Source organism: Microcaecilia unicolor, chromosome 6, assembly GCF_901765095.1.
Source record: "Microcaecilia unicolor chromosome 6, aMicUni1.1, whole genome shotgun sequence".
Lineage (NCBI taxonomy): Eukaryota > Metazoa > Chordata > Amphibia > Gymnophiona > Siphonopidae > Microcaecilia > Microcaecilia unicolor.
Window position 1 is genome coordinate 105,615,484 of NC_044036.1, and position 24,057 is coordinate 105,639,540.

The window sequence follows — 24,057 nt, forward strand, 5'->3', positions numbered from 1 at the left end:
ATCTCTTTCAGCATTAAGCAGGCCTGGGGGTCCCCTGTAGCATGAGGGCCTAGGGCAATTGCTTGTTTGCACAACCTTAACGCCAGCCCTGCCAGACCATCTTGTGTTATAATATTGCACCATCATTGAGGAAGAAAATGAATCTCTTAAAAAGTAGATATGGTGAAATACAGCATGGGGAAATCAACAACCCAGTCTTCAGGACATACCTAATCAGTTGGGTTTTCAGGGTATCCACAAGGAATATGCAAAGGCCAGATTTTCATATCATGGAAACAGTCTATGTGAATCTCTCTCATTTTAGATATCCTGAAAACCTGACTAGCTGGATACTTCCTGAAGACTGGGTTCAGAGTCATTCATCTCTACAGTGTGCCCATTTCTATGTTACGAGGAGCTGGAGAAAATTACATTTCCTATAGCTACTGGATGAATATAAATACGTTCCCCCAAATAATCAGCAGGTGGCGTGCAGCGCTGTTAATATCCGTCGTTTGTGCTGAAACTGGATATTCAATGCTGGGCGATATCTGGTCACCGACATTGAATATCCGGGTTTTTTAAAGCTGGTACCGCATGACCAGTTAACTCGATATTCAGAGATAACTGGCCACTCAGTGCATAAGGATAGGACAGCTATTTACGCAGTTCTATTTATGTGCCAACACTGGCTGGTTAGCTCTGACTATCAAGAGCTAATGGATTCCACCTCCAAAATGCCCCAACATAGCGAGCTTGCACTTTGGCTCTAGATGGTCATTTTCAGAGAAGATAACCAGTTAAGTGCCACTGAAAATGACTGGATAGCCACCGATAAGCGAGTTAACCGGTCTGCGGCCATTTCTAGCCGGTTAACTCGGATTGTCTTTCCACTGGGAAATAAGATTCCTTCTTATAAAATTACTTCATTTTGTTTTCAAAAATGCAAGTTGTACACATTTTCCAAGATAATGAAGAATACAAGATATTAGCAATAACAATTTCGTTAATTTGCCAGATATCTTTTCTGTGTAATATTTTGTTAATGCTTATGTTATTCCGTAATATATCATGCACAATAGATATCTCATACAGCTTACAAAATAGCACATTCCAAATATCTGATGAAACTGTATTTTGCATCCTATAGTATGTAGCAAGTTGTATTTTACATTCCAGGTTTGGCCCATTCAGCTTAATTTAACCTTGCAGGAATCTCTCTTGCCTGATTAAACTGTTTTGAATAGCAATCCTATTGCTCCTAACAAGACTCTAAAGGGCCCTTTAACTAACACTTACCCCCCCTGTTTATAAAGCCATGCTAGCGGTTACCGGTGTCAGCCCATTCGCTTTGAATAGGCTGTGTTGGCATTGTTGTGCGGCTTTATACTTTATAAACAGGAGAGTTAGTGCGTGCTAACGAACATTAGTGTGTGCTAAATGTTGCATATCTTTTTTTTTATACCTATGAGTCACATGACTAAACTTTAATACAAAGGCCCCTAAATTGCTTGCATTTCTCACAAATTCAGATCAGTCGAGACATCTCAAGTTCTACTAGCATTTTAGAACAGGCGCTCCTGATATGGAGTCCCTTCTCAAATATATGGAAAAATGGATGTTTATGCACTGGTTATATGCAACATGAACATCCATTTTAGAAAAGTAATCATGGAAATATCAAGGAGACTAAATGGGAAATAAACATTTAAGTTGTGGAATAGCAATATAAATGTTATGTGCCGGAACATACAGATTTATCTTAGCTTGTTAGAAACATGCACATATATTTTGCCTGAAGCTGTCATACAGTCCAATATTCCTTGCAAGTTTGGCATTTTGCTCTTTGCAATACGGTTTCAGAAGAGATTGTCAGTTCAACATTTATTTACCAGTGCTTTATATGTATCATACTTTGGTCTGTCTCAGACTAGAAGAACCAATGTTATACAGGATTGGACTCCTGACGCAGGCAGTATTGCCGAAACATGGCCTGTGTTGAATCATGCCTCTAGTTCAACCACATTTGTGTTGAATTTTAATAAATTTTAAGTAAGACTTTTAAGTAAGATTCTCTTGGGTTCCTTTTTTCCTCACTTGTTGCTTGTTGTTGTGTGCACAGCTCAATGTGAACACTTTTCTGAAACCTAGACACCCTATGTAGCAGTTGTCAATTCAGACATTGATCTGTTAGGTCATAGACATTCATTCCCCTTCTGAAAAAGGAAATAAATGTTCATTTTTAAGCCCCTCCTAGCCCTGCCCTAAATGCACCCTGACCACACCCCTTTGCCATCTGCAGGCTTTTCAGTTTTAGACATTTATATCCCGGCTTTGTAAAATCAGAACTTAGAGGCAGATGCACTAAAGCTAAATGAGCCTTTAATGACTCTCCAACGAGGAAAATTTGATCCGTTGCATGCATCAAAGGGCTTTTACCGAGGAAGCCAGCAGCTAACGAAAACGGAATGGAGATGAGCAATTAGTGTGAAAACCCCATTGAAACGACATGCACTAACCTTTTCCGATTGCCTTTACGCAGGAAAAAGGCAGGAAATCTAACGAGAGGTCTGGACCACTCGTTAGGACAGCTCTGTGCCAGGAAAAATCATTAAGTAAAAAAATAAACAAACTTTGAGCCAATCCCAGCGCATTAGCAGAGCTAAAAGCGCTGTGATTGGTCCAAAGGACGTCAGAAAACACATAAATAAATAAAAATAAAAAAAGGATCGGGAGGGGGCAAGGGCGCTCATCAGGAGCGTCCTGTACGGACGGCCTTGCCCCCCCCCGCTGCTCCCCACTTTCCGCCGCTCCCCCCACCCCAAAAAAGCAAAATTCTAGCAGCCCCTGCCCCCTCCCTTCCTCACTACTCTCTCACCTCAGCTCCGCCTCCCGACATCCTCCGTCCTGTGCCCCGCCCCCTTTTGGGGTCGTCGCCGCCATTCCCCTCCTCCATCGGTCCCCCCTCCCTCTTACCGGGCCCGTGCAGCGCCTCTCTCCTCTGTCCGAAGGCGCTGCACGGGCAAGAAGAAAGCTGATGCCTGCCTTCGCCCAGCTTCGATGGCGCGTCTTTCTCCTGCTGGGCCCGCCCCTGTCTGACGTCAGTAAGTTACTGACGTCAGACAGGGGCGGGCCCAGCAGGAGAAAGACGCGCCATCGAAGCTGGGCGAAGGCAGGCATCAGCTTTCTTCTTGCCCGTGCAGCGCCTTCGGACAGAGGAGAGAGGCGCTGCACGGGCCCGGTAAGAGGGAGGGGGGACCGATGGAGGAGGGGAATGGCGGCGACGACCCCAAAAGGGGGCGGGGCGGAGGACGGAGGATGTCGGGAGGCGGAGCTGAGGTGAGAGAGTAGTGAGGAAGGGAGGGGGGCAGGGGCTGCTTGAATTTTGCTTTTTCGGGGTGGGGGGAGCGGCGGAAAGTGGGGAGCAGCGGGGGGGGGGGGGGGCAAGGCCGTCCGTACAGGACGCTCCTGGTGAGCGCCCTTGCCCCCTCCCGACCCTTTTTTTTTATTTTTGTTTTGATTTGGGAGCCATGTGCTTGTGATTTGACTGTGTTTTGACTGTTTGTGGCATGCGCAGAGCAGCTAACATAACGCTTGGCTGCTCTGCGCATGATTTGGGGGCCGATTAACGATGTGTATTGTGATTCTTTGATACATTGTACGTTTCAATACCGATCTCAGCATGTGTGACTTTTTTTTTTGGTGCATTTTTCGTTATTTTAAAATCGTTAGGGACTTTAACGATTTAGATTTTTTTTACGTTTGGTTGCTGCATCTGCCTCTTAGACATTTATGCAAGATAAATGTTTATGTGTCGAATAATTTGCACTGGCTCCCAGTGAAAGAACAAATCATTTTTAAGATATGTTGTCTTGTTTTCAAAATTTTAGAGGGTCATTGTCCATTTGATTTGGCATCATTAATTACTCTATTGAGAGATGTTAGTGATCATTCAACATGTGCCTATTTGCTATTAGAATTTCCCTCTTTTAGAGGTGTTAAATTAAAAAGTTTTCAGGAATGCACAGATGTAGAAGTGAGATCATGTTTATCCTAGGCTTTCTTTCATAAACAGTTGAAATCACATTTGTTTTCTAAATTTTTGTTATGAGATTATTGTTACTTTTCTGTTTATGTTATTAATTATTATCATCAGAGATAGATTGTGCTGTTCTTATAAGGCAATCGTTAACCTGCTCTGAACCTAAATCTAGGGAGAGAAGAGGGCTATAAGTACCCATCAACATCATCATTTATTTATGTATATCTTAAATGTGAATGACACTTCTAAAATAAGCACTAAAATTAAAACAAAGCTTCTGCATGCAAATGAGTAAACTGGGACATTAACTCTTTACAAAACATGATAATTAATCAAAAATATTCTGCTCAGGTGACCAAAAGGCTGTGTTCAACTATATTCCATTTTGTTTCAGCACATTCTCATAACACTGTCAAAATACTTTGGTTAGTTTACTGATAAAGTCCTTGAAATGTGGGTCAAAGATTCTGATCTACAAATATCACCGTTGAACTTCCTGTGTGACCACATATTCACTGGGGTTATTTCTTTTTGAAGAAGGCAGCCTATGATGGCCATTTTGTGACAGCAGAACTGTAACAGCAGTGTGCTTATCAAAGCAATCATGCTGACATCACTGATCACTCAGCTCCTGTTCACGACCTACTTTATTTTAAAACATGTACATGGACACTCTCCCCGGTTGATGAACAGTCTTTATCACCCTTAAATTTTTGTTATTGAGAATAACAGTGCTAAAGATAACTCATCAAAGTTTAGCACAGCTCAGAACCAGCTGGTGATATTAAATTGTTGCTGTTAAGTTCCAGGTATTTGAAAGTGTAAATATGGACTGATAATTAATAACAAAATATGTTTCATGAGTGTTAGACATGAGCTGAAAGCAAACTGTTGCAAGGTTTTGGAAGCTTTGTAAAGTGCTGTAATATTTTGGCAACAGATACCCAATAGGAAAGAAGTCATTTTTAAAATCAGGCACAGTGAGCTTTGTTTGAAAATCATGGAAATGAAGCTTTAGAATAAACACAATGAAAAAAAATTATTTTTCAGAGCAGACCACACAGATCAATAATTTTTACTGTTGATGTTTCACTTAAATGTGGTTGCAAGGCTGACTTTTGGTAGGCAACAGGTCTCTGATTTGGGCATGAGCAGTGGTAACATATCTCTCCCATCAACACTGATCATAGTTGGTCTTGAATAATTGAGGAGAAATCGATAGTTAATTAAAAGTGCCTTTTTAATAGAAGATGAGATCTTTCTCTTCCTGTTTGGATTTGAATATAAATCAGATGCTTGGAACAGCTGAACTATTCTAAGTAGCCAACACAAAGTAAACTTTTTTTGCAACCTCAGAGAACAATGGGGAGGAGTGGCCTAGTGTTTAGGGTGGTGGACTTTGGTCCTGAGGAACTGAGTTCAATTCCCACTTCAGGCACAGGCAGCTCCTTGTGACTCTGGGCAAGTCACTTAACCCTCCATTGCCACATTGAGCCTGCCATGAGTGGGAAAGTGCAGGCTACAAATGTAACAAAAAAAAAATACATACCCCTCTCCTGAAAGTATTTTCCATGCAAAAGAATGGTTAAGAACCAAATAATAAACCTATGTAATCATTCTTAAAAAATAATCTGCTCCATGATTCTCCTTCCAGCCTGTTTCCCCATCTCTTCTTCCCAGTGTTTAAATGTATGTTTATTTACACTTGATGAATCGCTTTATTTTTAACAATTAAATCAAAGCGATTTACAAAATAGTTAAAAACATAAATAAAAGAAAGGAATGCCAAAGATGAACAGGAAAGTAACCAGTCACACTAAAGTACAGTTAAAACATAGCTGCAGAACTACTGCACACTCTTCAGACACAACTGCTCTGCAATTGCAGAAACACTGATTTCTGAGAAAAAATGTGGGGCCTTTTTACTAAGCTGCGTAAGCATTTACACGCATCCAAATGGAGTTACCGCACGGCTATCGAGTGGCTCTTGCGGTAATTTCATTTTTGCCACGTGTCCGATACGTGCAGCCAAAAAATAATTGTTATTTTTTGCCACGCATATTGGACGCGCGCCAAGTGGCATTTGGCACACGTAGGTCATTACCGTCCGGGGTTACCGCATGAGACTTTACCACTAGGTCAATGGCCGGCAGTAAGGTCTCAGACCCAAAATGGATGCGGGGCAATTTTCATTTTGCCGCATGTCCATTTTGAGCAAAAATTTAAAAAAAGGCACTTTTTCACAGATGTGCTGAAAAATGATTCTGCGTGTGCCCAAAACACATGTCTACACTACCGCAGGCTATTTTTCAGCATGCCTTTGTAAAAGGGCCCCTACGTTTTTAGAGCTACTTATAAGTGCATTCACTCTGCAGCTCCTCAGTACCTCTCCACTCTCATCTCTCCCTACACTCCTCCCCAGGAACTCCGTTCACTGGGCAAATCTCTCTTATCTGCACCCTTCTCCACTGCTAACTCCACACTCCGCTCCTTTTATCTTGCTGCACCATATGCCTGGAATAGACTTCCTGAGCCGGTACGTCAAGCTCCATCTCTGGCCGTTTTCAAATCTAAGCTAAAAGCCCACCTTTTTGATGCTGCTTTTAACTCCTAACCCTTGTTCAGACCCCTTATTTTATCATCCTCACTTTAATATTCGCTTATCTCTTGTTTGCCCTGTTTGTCTGTCCTAATTAGATTGTAAGCTCTGTCGAGCAGGGACTGTCTCTTCATGTTCAAGTGTACAGCGCTGCGTACATCTAGTAGTGCTATAGAAATGATAAGTAGTAGTAGTAGTAGTAGTACTTTAAAGTTCTATAACAGAGACTCTATTCTTACGTACAAGGAAAGGCTATTACACAGGAATGGAGCCATAAAATAAAAGTCGCTTTTTCTTGTAACTTCATAGTATGCCTATCTGGGGTTAGGTAAGACGAGTTTATGATTGTTGAGCGAGCGCAGACAGTGGGCTGGAGTGTAGGGCATGGTCAATGATGCCAGATTATCAGGAAAACCTGTATGTACTACTTTATAAGCCAAAGTAAGAATCTTGAATTGAATCCTCAAGTGTATGGGCAACCAGTGTAACGTCAACAGAAGAGGAGTAACATGGTCAGAATGCCTTGCGTGGCATAACAGACAGGCTGCTGTATTTTGAAGAGTCTGAAGAAGTTTTATTGCAGTATTTGGGAGACCAGCATAAATCACATTACAATAATCCAACTGAGAAGAGACGAAAGAATGAAACAGTGCATGTAATGCTTTGAAGTCCAAAATACCCCATACCAATATTATTCTCTAGAGAGCGTAAAATCCCTGCTTAAGTACTGCTGAATGTCAGTTTGGAGTCTATCAAGTATCCTAAACAATCAACAGGGTGTATACTATAGGTTTACCAAATAATACAGGTGTCAAAGAAGGAACTGAAGTTTGGCCATTGAGCCAGCATACAGTGTTTTTCGGATTTAGGATCAAATGATGCTCACAAAGCCAAAAAACACTATCCAAACATAATTGCAGGGGTGAAAGATCTGGGGCTAAAACAGATACGTGGAGGTATATTTTCAAAGCACTTTGGAACTGTGTAAGTCTAAGCACTTGCAAGATGGCTTCGTTCTGTTTCTGTGAGTCTGACGTCCTGCACGTACAACATGCAGGACGTAAGAAACAGAACGAAGCCTTCGCGGGAAGAAGAGGACCTTGGCTGGCAGGGATTGGGGTCCACTGTCAGCAAAGGTAGCCCACGGCGATGAAGGTGGCGGGGGAGGGTTGGCGGCGGGACGGGGGGGGGGGTCAGAGAGGGTCATTGGCAGGAGGGTCCAGGGCCAAATCTATGGGGGCCCAGGCCCCCGTGACCCCACGTAGCTACGCAACTGGTGCATAGAATAAATCATGTTGGATGATTTCGTCCATGACAGGATTCTATGCTGACCACATGCTACATACAGTGGTGGAAATAAGTATTTGATCCCTTGCTGATTTTGTAAGTTTGCCCACTGACAAAGACATGAGCAGCCCATAATTGAAGGGTAGGTTATTGGTAACAGTGAGAGATAGCACATCACAAATTAAATCCGGAAAATCACATTGTGGAAAGTATATGAATTTATTTGCATTCTGCAGAGGGAAATAAGTATTTAATCCCTCTGGCAAACAAGACCTAATACTTGGTGGCAAAACCCTTGTTGGCAAGCACAGCGGTCAGACGTCTTCTGTAGTTGATGATGAGGTTTGCACACATGTCAGGAGGAATTTTGGTCCACTCCTCTTTGCAGATCATCTCTAAATCATTAAGAGTTCTGGGCTGTCGCTTGGCAACTCGCAGCTTCAGCTCCCTCCATAAGTTTTCAATGGGATTAAGGTCTGGTGACTGGCTAGGCCACTCCATGACCCTAATGTGCTTCTTCCTGAGCCATTCCTTTGTTGCCTTGGCTGTATGTTTTGGGTCATTGTCGTGCTGGAAGACCCAGCCACGACCCATTTTTAAGGCCCTGACGGAGGGAAGGAGGTTGTCACTCAGAATTGTACGGTACATGGCCCCATCCATTCTCCCATTGATGCGGTGAAGTAGTCCTGTGCCCTTAGCAGAGAAACACCCCCAAAACATAACATTTCCACCTCCATGCTTGACAGTGGGGACGGTGTTCTTTGGGTCATAGGCAGCATTTCTCTTCCTCCAAACACGGCGAGTTGAGTTCATGCCAAAGAGCTCAATTTTTGTCTCATCTGACCACAGCACCTTCTCCCAATCACTCTCGGCATCATCCAGGTGTTCACTGGCAAACTTCAGACGGGCCGTCACATGTGCCTTCCGGAGCAGGGGGACCTTGCGGGCACTGCAGGATTGCAATCCGTTATGTCGTAATGTGTTACCAATGGTTTTCGTGGTGACAGTGGTCCCAGCTGCCTTGAGATCATTGACAAGTTCCCCCCTTGTAGTTGTAGGCTGATTTCTAACCTTCCTCATGATCAAGGATACCCCACGAGGTGAGATTTTGCGTGGAGCCCCAGATCTTTGTCGATTGACAGTCATTTTGTACTTCTTCCATTTTCTTACTATGGCACCAACAGTTGTCTCCTTCTCGCCCAGCGTCTTACTGATGGTTTTGTAGCCCATTCCAGCCTTGTGCAGGTGTATGATCTTGTCCCTGACATCCTTAGACAGCTCCTTGCTCTTGGCCATTTTGTAGAGGTTAGAGTCTGACTGATTCACTGAGTCTGTGGACAGGTGTCTTTCATACAGGTGACCATTGCCGACAGCTGTCTGTCATGCAGGTAACGAGTTGATTTGGAGCATCTACCTGGTCTGTAGGGGCCAGATCTCTTACTGGTTGGTGGGGGATCAAATACTTATTTCCCTCTGCAGAATGCAAATAAATTCATATACTTTCCACAATGTGATTTTCCGGATTTAATTTGTGATGTGCTATCTCTCACTGTTACCAATAACCTACCCTTCAATTATGGGCTGCTCATGTCTTTGTCAGTGGGCAAACTTACAAAATCAGCAAGGGATCAAATACTTATTTCCACCACTGTACGTGAACTACCTTATAAAATTCTCTCCGTATGATTATGGTTACGGTTTATTAACATTTACTATGCCACCTTTCATGCAAATATAAAAAGAAGGAAAGGAACACAAGTGTACCAGATAGGAAACAGGAAAAGAAAAGTGACAGTTGTTGTTCAATAAAAAAGTAATGAGTGAGTTTATCAAAAATAACTAAGGGGGGAGGGGGGATTCATCAAGGTGCGGTAAAAGTTTGCATGATAAAATAACCCCGATCAAGACCCCTCTTCCTGAGAAAGACCCCCTCTGGCCTGGGATCCCCTCTAAGCAAGACTCCCCTAGCAGTAATTGCACCATTTGGAGAGTGGAACTGGATAGGGCAAGAGCAATTGGCTATCGCTACTGCCTGAAAACTCCTTGGACCCCCTGTAACTGGACCACTAGTGCTGTGCAGGTAGTCCCTGTAGGGGATGATAGCAAGGGGTTTTGCTGGGGGGGGGGGGTCTGAGGTCAGAGGGGGGATCTTGCTTGCAGAGGGAGGGGCTTAGTCAGGGAGGTAGGAGGACCCACCCCTGTCAACATCGGGCCATGGCTTTGCATCCCGATGCTTCTAGATGGTAAAAAAACCCTAGCAAAAAGCTGGGGCAATTTTACTGTGCTTTTTTGGCCCAACTGCGACTTGCGGTATATCACTGCAAGTCGCCTTGGGGTATTTGCAGAGTGATGAGAAATAAAACATGCATTTGAATATTTTGCATCTCATTACTACCTAACCTGTGGTGACTTATCACTACGGGATTTTAGGTCAGGCAGCATTAGGGACTTTTAAGTCACGTTAAGGCCCAATTAACGTGACTTAAGGCCCTAATGCTGCCTGATGAATTCCTCCCTAAGTCAAGCTAAGCTTATGCTAAAAAACAAACCAAAAAACTGAAACAACAAAACAAAATGCATTGCTACTGGAACTGAAACATAATCAATGTTCTTTTAGAACACTGAAAGTAAAAAGTAAGTACCCTTCTCAGAGTTATCACCAGTAAAGAAGTGAAATGTTTCTTTCTTGAATTTTTTTTTTTTTTTTGGTAAGTCAGGACCTTGATCAAGCACAGAAAGCATGCTGAGCTGCAAACCACACGATGTTCACAGGCCACCATTCATTTTGCAAATTCCAAAGATATTCATTTTGTCAGATGAAAAAAAGATATTTCTTTCTGCTAGCAAAGGCAGCTCAAACAGAACACAGCTTGATTTCTCACTATCCAGTTTCAACATTTAGGGCAAGATTCATCAAGGGAATGTTCTTACAGATTCAGAATGAGAGAAAACCCTTGATGACTCAAGCCTGTACTATTCTATTGAAGCTAATGAATAGATATCTTTTTTACTTTTTCTGCTTGCAGGATTCTTTTTAACATAGCAGGATGGGTACAACACTGTCGTGATATTCTGCCTACACAAAACCTGCAACAATGCATTCACTATTTAATTAACAGGGTATGCCACTGGGCACTTGCTTCTTGGATAATCTTTAAGGTCAGTATCGGGTGGGGCAGCTACTGCGTAATGATATCCAGATAAGTTGTCTTTATGCCAATTCTCAGGCACACATTTTTTATGTAGGACCATTGAATATAGGTCTTAAAACTCCTAATCCATATAAGTTACTACATGTACTTATATGGCCTAATTAAATAGATAAAGATAAGCTGATAATTCAATTCAATTCAGGTCTGATATATCGCTAATTTCCACTTCTCAGGGTTCAGTGCAGTTTACATCATCATTAGGGCGGAAATAGGTACAATATTATAAATAGGACATTGTGTGAGTATAATCTTGTTCAACTGATGCATTATTGTAAGTAGGACATTGGGGTGAATACTATCTTGTTGGTTTGATATATGTTATCTTCCAAGCACTATAGCATTATGGGGTGTGAGAGTGGTAGGTGTTTCATATAGTAGTTCAATAGTGCATCAGGGGTTTGATGAGTGGAGATTGTTATGTAGTATGCTTTGGGAAAAGGTAAGTATTTAACCTCTTCCAGAAGCTGAGGTAGTTAATCTCTGATCTCAAAGCCAGAGGTAATGAGTTCCATAGAGTGATTCCTGGTACCGGGAAGAGCGAGTTAAAGATCTTTTAAAATTGGATTCCCTTGTGGAAAAGTGGAGCTAGGATCAATTGTTCTTTCAGTCTGCTTGACTGAATGATACAGATAGATGAGATATTGTTCAGAGATAGCGCCATGCAGAATCTGAAAGACTAGACAGGCGGCTTTGAACCTGATTCTTTCAGCTATGGGTAACCAATGCAGTTTAGTGAGATAAGATGTAACATTGCTGTATCTATTTATTTTGAAAATTAGTCTTGCTGCTGTGTTCTGTATGATCTGTAGGATTTTTTTTATATTGAATCTTAATACCAAAAAATAAGACATTACAGTCGTCCAGATGCAGTAAGATCAGCATTTGGACCAGTAGAGCAAAGGCCTTTTGATCAAAGAATAATCAAATTAGATGTAGTTGTCTCATTTTAAACATTGTTTTCTTCCATAGTTGGTTGATATGGAATGAGAATGATAGGGAGGAGTCTAGGAAGACCCCAAGTACTTTATCATAAGGGGCATGTTTACTATGATGCGTTAAGCTATTAACGTGGGTTTTAAATCATGATAGACAGCTCGGACCTGCACATGTTTTTTTTGTTTGTTACATTTGTACCCCGCTCTTTCCCACTCTTGGCAGGCTCAATGCGGCTTACATATTGTATACAGGTACTTATTTGTACCTGAGGCAATGGAGGTGACTTGCCCAGAGTCACAAGTAGCTGCCTGTGCCTGAAGTGGGAATCGAACTCAGTTCCTCAGGACCAAAGTCCACCACCCTAACCACTAGGCCACTCCTCCAGCATAGTAAAAATCCTGGGCCAGCTGATTAATGCTGGTAGGAGGGGGAAATGGGCATTCGGTAGAAAAGCTGCTGTCAAGAGGTCTGCAGCAGCGCTCCATCTGATCACCACCCCATGCTCTTGGATCCCACACCTGATATAGCCCCCATACACATATGATGTCCCCAGTTCCCTACATAAGCATCCAATTTAGCCAATTTTGGCTCTGGCACTAACTGCGAATATTCAGCGGAACCAACCAATTCAGTGCTGCTGAATAGTCATGGTTAGGCCATGGATAAGTGATTTACATGGTCTGGAGCCTCTCCGGACCATTTAAATCGCTTGAAACATCCGGTGGATATATTATAACTGAACCAGCCCATTTCCCTAAAGAAAACAAAACAAAGAGATTCTAGGTCTGAGGAATTTGGTGGTGGTGGTGGGTGGGTGGGTGTGGGGGTGGGGTAAGTATGAGCTGAGGTCCTCTGGGTACTGTACTGTCTGTGGCACAAATGTTAATGAAATGCAGGAGTGGTTCAAAAGTTATAAGGGAGCAAAAGCTACACTGACACAATGATCTTCTAAGGCTAGTTTCCTTACAGAAAACTACTACTACTACTAATTACTACTTATCATTTCTATAGCGCTACTAGATGTACGCAGCACACTGAAACAAACTATTTCTTCTACAAATTAGGTAAGAAAATAATTTAAACAGAGAATATCTATCTATCTATCTATCTATCTATCTATCTATCTATCTATCTATCTATCTATCTATCTATCTATCTATCTATCTAACCTGAGCTACTTAAGCAGGTCCAAAGAGCTTTCAAATCTGAATGCAGAATGGATTTTTCATGCTATGATTACAAAAGATACAGTAAGGCCTGGGGACATGCTTTCTTGGCAGTTTTGTCTCAGGATATCTCCCAGTGAGGCCCACCGTATTGAATAATTTGTTGCAACTACTGAGATCTTATGTGCTATACTCCATGGTGTGTGTTGAAAATAATTAATGTCAGATTCTCTGTTTGTTGAAGACACACTTATTGGGAGAGAAAAGACTTACTCTACTCAGGGCTGACAGACAAAAGCCTGCTTGTGTCTAATGCATTTGAGATGCTGTTTAAGAGCATTTCATCTACCTGACAATATGACCGCCAATAAAGTGGCCAAGGTCAAACACCACTCAAGTGATCTCAGCACATGTACTGTACCATGGTCTAAGCCCAGGGAGGGGAACAATCCTTTAGTGGTATCACAAAACAAATTAAGGAGTTCTTTTACTAAAGTGCGCTGAAAATGGCCTGCGCTGGTGTAGACACGTGTATTGGATGCCAACAGATCCACTTTGCGGTGCACCTGCAAAAAAGGCCTTTTTGGCTAAAAATGGATGTGCAGCAAAATAAAAATTTGTGCACGTCCATTTTGGGCCTGAGACCTTACTGCTACCCATTCACTTAGCAGTATGGTCTCACACACTAACCGGGCGGTAATGGTCTACATGCATACAATACCGATTACTGCCTGGTTAGCGCCGCGTGCTGGAAAATTTCCGGTGCGCATAGTAGACGCGCATAAAAATGAAATTACCACCTGAGCCATGCGGTAGCCAGGCGGTAGTTCAAAATTTGCGTAGGATGCGCATAGCTGCCTACGCAGCTTAGTAAAAGGGCCCTTAATTACTTCTTTTCAATGTTTTTGGAAAGCATTTTTCCCATTAGAGCTTTTTTTTTTTTTTTTTTTACTTTCATACATTGGATTTAGGATTTTGATTTAGCTCACACCTTTTTTCAATAGTTCCAGGTGAGTTAAAGTAGGTATTTTTCTGGAGTGGTCATGATCTTACTGATCGATATTCACCAGCCTTGAATATCCAGACTCAGGCTGTGACCCAGATGTTATGCAGATGCTGGCCGATATTCGGTGCCGACGCCTGCATCTCCAACAGGACAAAGACAAAATTGCCTTTTGTGTTGTCCTATCTTCTGGGTTAGCTATGTGGGACCCAACACTGAATATAGCCAGTATAACTGCCAGCTCCTCCCTGATTCTGCCCCTGTACTTTCTGAATACTACCCATCAGTGCCATGGCGGTCAGACTCGATATTCAGCAGCACTGCCCAGTTAAGTGCCACTTAGTATCAGGGATAGAAATCCAAGAAGTAGGAGTGGACCAAAAAATCTTCGTAGCCTGGGGTCGATAAAAACAACTTTATTCAAGCACCACACAAGCATTCCCTCTTTCTCCCCATCTAGCATCACCCTACTTCCCTTTCCTCCCCCATCCACCATCACCTCTTGTCTGTATCTGTTCCTGCCCCCCACTCAGCATTATTTTGTCTGTATACCTTTTATCCTCCCAATCCATCTCTCTTCACATCCACCAATGCCCTATCTCACTTCCTCAATCCAGCACCTCTCAATCTTCCTCCCCTATTCATCATCACCCCATCTCTTTATTTTCCACTTCCATCATCATCCTGTCTCTCTCTCCCCATCCAGCACCACTCTCTCTCTCTCTCTCCCCTGCATCACTCTCTCTCTCTCTTCTCCCTATCCAGCATTACTGTCTCACTCTCTCTCTCTCTCTGCTACTCCATTCAGTATCCTGCTGTCTCTGTCTACCCCCCCCCATTCAAGCATCACCTCATCTCTCTATCTTCCTTCCCCCATCCAGCATTACTCCCAAGTCTGTCTCCCCCACCCCAATCAAGCATCACCCCATCCAGCATCACCTCATTTCTCAATCTCTATCTCTCTTCCCTCATCCAGCATTGCCTCCTTTGTCACTGCCTCTTACCCTCCAACATCCAGCATCATCCCTTTTCTTTCTTCTTCTCTCCCAATCATTTACTTATAGCATTTCAAGTTCAGTGGAAAAGCAGTAGTGGTATAAGCAGTAAAAACAAAGTGAAAGCACATGCGGGACCATTTTCCGGTGTGCGTGCGTGTGCCACTGCTACTCTGTTGGTCACGCTCCCTCTGACCCAGGAAATTTGCATCAGAGGGGCATGACTGGCAGAGCAGCAGTGGCATGTGCAGGAAAATGGTCCCGCATTCTTTGTTTTTCCAGTTGATACCGCTGCTGCTCTGTGGCCAAGCTTGAAATGGTGTAAGAGGATGATCTGGAGAGAGGGGAGGAAAAGAAGACCTGTGAAGGGCGTGGGCCCAGCAGCAGGAGAAGTAGGTGCTGATTTTACTCAAAAATCTGTTTTTCGCTCCCCTTCCGCCCCCCCTCCCCAGCTATGTCCCTGCTTACCACATCCTCTTGAGATAACAGCAAATGTACCCACGCAATCAGCAGTTGTGACGCCGGCAACATCTTCACACACAGGTCCTCACTCCAAAATTTGTTTTGTTTATTTTCTCATGCCATTTACAGGGTTCAGAAAGATAAAAGCCTTATTAATCTGGTGTAACAAAACTAACAAGAGGCAGGCATCTGACGAACTAGACTATGGTCTTCGAAAGCTCATGACTCAGTTGGGTAGTCTATAAGATGCCATGTGCCTTTGTATCAGTCCATGGTGCAACCGCACCTCGAATATTGTGTTCAATTCTGGTTGTTGCATCTCAAAAAAGATATAGTGGAATTAGAAAATGTACAGAGAAGGGTGACGAAAATGATAAAGGGGATGGAACGACTTCTCTATGAGAAAAGGTTGAAGCGTCTAGGGCTCTTCAGGATGGAAAAGAGACGGCTGAGGGGAGATATGATAGAGGTCTATAAAATAATGAGTGGAGTGGAACAGGTAGACGTGAATCGTTTGTTTTCTCTTTCCAAACATACTAGGACTAGGGGGCATGCGATGAAGCTACAAAGTAGTAAATTTAATACGAATCAGAGAAACATTTTCTTCACTCAACATGTAATTAAACTCTGGAATTCGTTGCCAGAGAATGTAGTAAAGGCAGTTAGCTTAGCAGGGTTTAAAAAGGGTCTGGATGGCTTCCTAAAGGAAAAGTCCATAGACCATTATTAAATTGACTTGGGGGGGAAATCCACTACTTATTTCTGGGATAAGCAGCATAAAATGTATCAAGCTTTCTGGGATCTTGCCAGGTATTTGTGACCTGGATTAGCCACAGTTGTAAACAGCATGCTAGGCTTGATGGACCTTTGCTCTGTCCCAGTGTGGGAATACTTATGTACTTATGAAAGGCTGCAAATAGTATGCACTCTTTTGGAAGCGTGTGTGCTCCTTCCCAATAATGCACGTATATGGAAATATTGCATGCATGTGTACACTTTTGGGAGAGAGTGCATGCTATTTATGAAACAGAAAAACAAGCAAATGTTTTTCTTGTCATTTTGGGAACATAAAATAAAAAACAAAATGAAATGACATATTGTTTCAAAAAAATGCACATCCTTAATATACATACATATATTCATTGTGGAAACAATACCTGGTAAGATACACTACAGGACTGGATTGAAAAACACTGTTCTACACACTGCTGTTATATAACATGCTAATTATTTATTATTCATTTATTGTTTGGGATTTGGCTAATAATGCTTTTTTCAGTTGCAGCTCCATGTGAGTTACATTAGGTACAGTAGGTATTTCCCTGCCCCTGGAGGACTGAACCTGGGGCAATGGAGGGTTAAAGGACTTGCCCAAGGTCACAAGGAGCCACAGTGCGATTTGAACAAGGCTTCTCTCCACGCTCCACCTTGAGCTACTCCTCCACTCCACAAATAACCTTTTTCAAGGTCAAGAAGTGTCATGGTGAGATCTAACAGATTTATCGAAATAGTTTGTTTTCTCATGGGTTTAACTGAATGGTTCTTGCCCCAGTCATTGGGAGCACAATAACAGAACCACTTTTCAGGTTATCCTTAATGAATATGCATGCAATATGTTTGCATATTGTGGAGGCCATGTATTGAATATCTCATGCATATTCACTGTAGACATTGTAAGGTGGCCGGGAACACTGGTCTGGGATTCGTTGTTTTATCTTCCAGCTACTGCTTAATTTCATCGTTCAGTGCTATGTGTCATTGTGATTTACAAAAATGTAGGGTGTGGCTACCTGAAATTCTTAACACTTCCCATTATCTCTTGCAACTAAGAGTGGTACTGTGCTCATGGATGAAAGCCTCTAACATCCTTGGAATTAAACTCTCAGTTCTTCTAGTGGGAGCTTCACTTCAAGCATCTCTTTAGTTCAAACAAAAAAAAAAGCTCATCTTAACAGAATAAAAATGCAAAGTGTTCATTTAAAAAATAATTATGCAGTAAACTTTCTGAGCTCATTAACAGAACACCCTGCTGACCTGGCCTCTGTGGACAGACTGCTTTTCCTCAGTTTTTAACGAGCACAGTGTATATGCTGGTTACTGTTTATTCGCCTATCAATGGCACTTTGCTAAGAAGGAAAAGTAAGACTAGGTTTCTAATTCGTGGTATATTTTCCATTCTACATAGCTCTAGAATACATCATCAACATGTCCACACTTTTTCCCAGATCCTATAAAGGTCGCCCGAATCTGGATACGGATCCCAGATCCGCGTGCAAGCTAATTCATTTATGAGTCATTAGTAAAGTTATTGATGCTAATTGGCACTAATTAGTACTTATGTGTGTGTATCTGCCTATGTACTATTCTATAATACTTGCATGCAACTCAAAAGTGGGTGTGGCCATAGGAGGGGCATGGGTGGGTCAGGGTGTTCCCAGAAATTAGGCACGATGCTATAGAATACTTGGATTTGGGTGCAAAGATTTATGCCAGCTTTTGGCAGATGTGGGAATCTGTGTGATGTGATATTCCATAAAAGTTGCTTAGTGTGGATTTTAATGGAGACAAACTTTGGGCCCATTTATTGAATCTGGCTCTTTCTGCTTTAGTCCAAGTACTAGTCCTATTTTTTCAACTAGGTGTTTATTTATTTAGATTTTGCTCACACCTTTTTCAGTAGTAGCTCAAGGTGAGTTACATTCAGGTACACTGGATATTTCTCTGTCTCAGGAGGGCTCACAATCTAAGTTTGTACCTGAGGTAATGGAGGGTTAAGTAACTTGCCCAAGACCACAAGGAGCAGCAGTGGGATTTGAACTGGCCACCTCTGGATTGCAAGACCGTGCTCTAACCACTAGGCCACTCCTCCACTCCTGTTTAGTTGACATAGGTCCTTCTATTGTTCAGTGAAGACCAGTAACTACTGCAATATGGGTATGTCTACTAAAGGGCGCTAGGAAGTAAGATAAGTGTATGCTAATTTGGGACTTTCCTGCATGCTAAGCCTATTTCTTCCTCCGGCATACACCCACCCCACCCCCTCCCTCCAGCACACAACCCCCTCCCCTCTGCACACAAACACACACACATCCCTACCTCCTCCCCCAGCACACACCACCACAGCATGGCAATTAGGTGACTTTCACCCCTACCTCATCCTCCCCCTCCCCTTCCCCTCCCTTTCCTGCAACCCCTCTGAGAGCCATCTCTCCCACCCCATCTCCAAGCTTCTTGCGATGGCCCGTGCCTTGCAGGAGCAGAAAGTGTGTCAGAGTCCTCCCCTGTGGGGCTCCCAATGTACTCACAGTCATCAGTCCATCCAGCTGCATCTTCTGCACCCTGGAAATCTGGCCACCTAATCAGCCGGGTGGCTGACCTGCTGCTGAGCCCAGCACCCAGAAAGGGAATGTCTTCTGCCCCTAAAGGACTTGGCTTCATGGCTGCCCCACAGGCCTGGGGCGCTGTGGGTCCCATCATTGGACACTTGGAAGGCAGTTGCTGCTCTTGAGATGATGTGGGTGCTGTGAAGTTGGCTGGGTAGTGTGGCTACTGGTGCCAGTTGCAGCTGGTGTGGAGGGTGTGTTGCTGATGGACTAGTGACCTCATTGCTTCCAGTTGGAGGCTCAGGCACTTACTGTGTGGGCAGTGTGCTCGCCAAGGCTGCCGTGTAATCCTGGAGATCTTGCCAGATCCCCAGAAGCTGCTGCCAGGTATTCTGGGCTGTCTCTTGGCTCTCCTGCTTCATGCTCCGCAGCAGCTGCCTGCATTCTTGTTGCACTTGGAGCCTCTCATGCAGCAGCTGTAGCTTCTGCTACCGGTAGTCCACCAGCTGCAAATTCTGTGCCAGCAGTTTGTTGGCTAGCTGCAGCACCTGCTGCCTGTGGTGGCAGGGTCCCCTACAGGCCGGCTATGGCTCCAAATCAGCCTCTATTGGGCCATCTGCAAATGCTGCAGAGAGGGTGATGAGTTCCAACACTAATTGCTCCTGCTCTTCATTCCTTGCAGGAGACTCCTGGATGATGTCCCTTACAATAATACTCAGATTGCAATACAGAAAAAGTAATTTATATTGTCATCTGTCTGTATAAACGTCTATACATTGGTAAGACAATCAGGAAAGTTAAGATCAGAATGTTGGAACACAAAATTAATATTAAAGGGATATTACCACTGCTCCCTTGGTGGAACATTATTTATCTAATAATCACTCATTGAGAATCAGCTTGCAGCGATCAGCATTTTTAAAAATGCTGAGCGTTGTGGGAGAATTAGGCTCAGATATTCAGTACTGGCATTGAATATCCGGACTAAGCACAGTTGTGCTGGTGAATATTCAGCTGAAACCAGCATAAAAGATGCAGGTGCCCCCTGCTTCCAAAGGTCAACAGAGCCAACCCCCACCACTCCCAGCCACATAGACCCCCCCCCCCGGGCCTAACTTAAAGATTCTTGGTGGCCCAGTGGGCTCCTAAGGGCTGGAGAAATGATACCTGCAAGTTTTCATCTCCACCAGCTCCTGCGGGAGGGCATTCCACATATCCACCACCCTCTCTGTGAAAAAATACTTCCTGACATTAGTCCTAAGTCTGCCCCCCTTCAACCTCAATTCATGTCCTCTAGTTCTGTCGCCTTCCCGACTCCGGAAAAGGTTCATTTGTGGATTAATACCTTTCAAATATCTGAACGCCTGTATCATGTCACCCCTATTTCTCCTTTTCTCCAAGGTATACATGTTCAGGTCAGCAAGTCTCTCCTTGTACGGTTTGCAACGCAAATCCCATACCATTTTTGTAGATTTTCTTTGCACCGCTTCCAGTCTTTTTACATCTTTAGCAAGATACGGCCTCCAAAACTGAACACAATACTCCAAGTGGGGCCTCACCAATGACTTGTAGAGGGGCATCAACACCTCCTTTCTTCTGCTGGTTAAGCCCCTCTCTACGCAGCCTAGCATCCTTCTGGCCACGGCCGTCGCCTTGTTGCATTGTTTCTTCACCTTCAGATCCTCAGACACTAATACCCCAAGGTCTCTCTCCTGAGTCGAGCTTACTGATCTCTCCCCTCCTATCCGGTATCTCTCTTTTGGGTTTCTGCACCCCAAGTGTAGAAACCCATACATAAATAAAAAAAAACAATATTTATAAATAAAGTTACATTATACCATATCAAACTTGACCAGACATAAGTCTACTATAATAGCAAACATCTCAACGCACATGACAGGATCCTGCATTATAATGACAACAACGACATATAACAAAACAGATATATTTAATGATTAAATATACCTTTCTTTTTTGCCCTAGGCAGTGAAGAGTCCACCCCCCACTCAGAAGCCCAACACCAGACCAGAGCCATCATTTTGATTAGAAGAGTAATAAAAATGCTGGGTGGTGGGGGCTTCTAAGTGAGGGTGGGCTCTTCACTGTCTAGGGCAAAAAAAGGTATATTTAATTATTAAATATACCTTTTTTATCCTAGTCAGTGAAGTGCTTACCCCACCCAGAAGCCCACCACCACCAGCCAGCATTTTGAGTACAAACACAATTGCTACATGACATTAAAAAGTTTTTAAAAAATGTATATGTATTTACTACCTGGCTCCTGTAGCTGTAAGGGGCCACATGGGAGTACTACTGCTGCTACTGTGACTGCGATCAATTGACTCCCCAAGAGAACCGACTGAAAATCATAGACCCGGCCAGCAGGGCAGGGCACCATGCACAGGCAGGCACAGTGTGGACTTGAAGCTGCACCCGCCACCTTTCCCATGCAGCACTGTGTGCGGCACGGCGCCATTGTGCCATGCGCAACTGCGCATGGGAGCACCAGATGAGCCCGAGGGGAGAAAGATGGCAGTGCAGTGTGGTGGCACACGCATGGAGCATGCAGCTGAGGTTGCTTGCTGTACATGAATAACAGTGGCTGCAACTCCGCGAGACTGTGTTTAGCGTGAGATTACATGAGGCCCGGCGTCGTGCGCTGGGAGGAGCTGCCAGTGAGTGCCAACTGCTGAGAAAAGCATGTGGGAGGTGGCTGAGTGGGCAGAAACTAAGGCTGTGGCAAGAGTGTGGCTGCTCAGCTGCTGTAAAACTGGGTGGGCCTGAGCTCAGATTGGGTGGCACCCGTAGCTATGCTCCTGCCACTAACCTTTTAGTATGTGCTAAAAATTAGCAAACGCTAATGCTAGAGACACCCACCCATAGGAATAGATTTTTAGCGTGCGCTAAAAAATTAGCACACCTACAGCACAACAGGGCCCTTTATGTGGTTTCTCAGCTGGTTAATGGTCTGAAAATCGCCACTAACTGGCTACGTTTCTGCTCTGCCCTAACTTTGCCTCAGACCGTCCACAAATTAGCTGGTTTCAGCATGGGAGGTTAGATGAGATATTTGGTTAAGTGCTGAATATTTCTGGATAGCCCAACACAAGCAATTTAAATGGCCAGGAGCCTCTTTGAATATTTATTCCTCTGATTTTTAGATTTGAAAATTTTTTATTTCCAAATTAGTAAGTTTACCATGGAGAGGAGGAGATACTGACAAAATATTACTTCAGAAAGAATAGCATTTGATTTCAATACTATATCACCTGCAGGTCTGAACAGTGAAATTGATTTAAGTATTACTTATAATGTCCCGATATCCATTTTTCTGTAATGCATTCTCAGTGTTATTGAACAAGCAATTCTCATTGTATCTTGTTATAGTAATTTTTCCCATGGTGAGGTAGGATACAGAGTAGTTATCCCCACAGCAGATTATTTAAGTACTGTATTTTCATAGATTACCAAGCAATTCTAGATATACATTATTGTCTTTCATTGGAAGAAATGATTTCCTAGTATTTTTTATTCCGTATGAACATTTGGCACAAATCTATGCTAAAAGCCCACCTTTTTGAGGCTGCTTTTAACTCCAACCCCCTATTCACTTGTTCAGTACCCATGTCTGTTTTATCATTCCCACCTTAAGTAGATCCCTTATTTGTCCTGTTTGTCTGTCCTGATTAGATTGTAAGCTCTGTCAAGCAGGGACTGTCTCTTCATATTCAAATGTACAGTGCTGCATACATCTAGTAGCGCTAAAGAAATGATATGCAGTAGTTATGTATATCTAGTTTTAGGCTGACAACTATTGATTTGTTTCAGTTCTTGAGTGGCCCCCATTTAACCCTCATACTTGTTCAAAACTTTAAATATTGTTATGTGTAAAGCACTCATGTTTATGAAGATGAAGGAGGTCTTTTACTAAGGTGCGCTAGCATTTTTAGCTCATGCTAAAAATGAGCTGACGCTAAAGGGGAGATTTTATATATGGCACCTAAAAAATTGGCACAATAATCAGTCCTGCTTATTTTCGAAGGAGATCGCTGGCCATCTTCCGACACAAATCGGGAGATGGCCAGCCATCTCCTGAACCCGGCCAAATCGGTATAATTGAAAGCCGATTTTAGCCGGCTCCAACTGCTTTCCATCGCAGAGCCGGCCAAAGTTAAAGGGGGCATTTCCACAGGGTATGGAAGGCGGGACGGGGGCATGGTTATGAGATGGCCGGCTTCAGCCGATAATGAGCACTTCGCCGGCTTCACTTGGTCCATTTATTTTTAGGACCAAGCCTCAAAAAAGTGCCCCAACTGAGCAGATGACCACCGGAGGGAGTTTTTGTGGGTGCAGTGCACTTCAGGCAGGTGAACCCAGGCCCATCCCCCCCCACCTGTTACACTTGTGGTGGTAAATGGGAGCCCTGCAACCCCCCCCCCCCAAAACCCACTGGACCCACATATAGGTGCTCCCCTTCACACCTTAGGGCTATGGTAGTGGTGTAGAGTTGTGGGGAGTGGGATTTGGGGGGGATGGGGGGGGCTCAGCACACAAGGAAAGGGAGCTATGCACCTGGGAGCAATTTTTGAAGTCCACTGCAGTGCCCCCTAGGGTGCCTGGTTGGTGTCCTGGCATGTGAGGGGGACCAGTGCACTACAAATGCTGGCTCCTCTCACGACCAAATGCCTTGGATTTGGCCGGGTTTGAGATCGCCGGCATTAGTTTCCATTATCGCCGGAAACCAATGCCAGCCATCTCTAAAGCCAGCCCAAATGCTGAGATTTGGTCGGCTCCCACCGTATTATTGAAACAAAAGATAGCCGGCATCTAGGTGGCCGGCACCGTTCGATTATGCCCCTCAATGCTGACTAAGAGTATATTATAAGCAGTGCCTAGATTTAGGTACTGAATATAGAATAAGCTTAGTTGATATTTCAGCGCCTAAAACTACAAACCTCCATTTACACAAATGAAAACATGGCGTAAATCCCTGCACATAGATTTACACACACTGGGCCATATTCTATAACTATGTGCGTAAATTTTGGAATGC

The 24,057-nt window shown here is 43.5% G+C and overlaps 1 protein-coding gene across 3 annotated transcripts in view; it reads right to left on the reverse strand.

Annotated features, from left to right (window-relative positions):
• The window catches only part of NTNG1 (netrin G1), a 484,639-nt gene that overhangs the window by 1,548 nt on the left and 459,034 nt on the right, over positions 1-24,057 (reverse strand). The window lies entirely within an intron of this gene.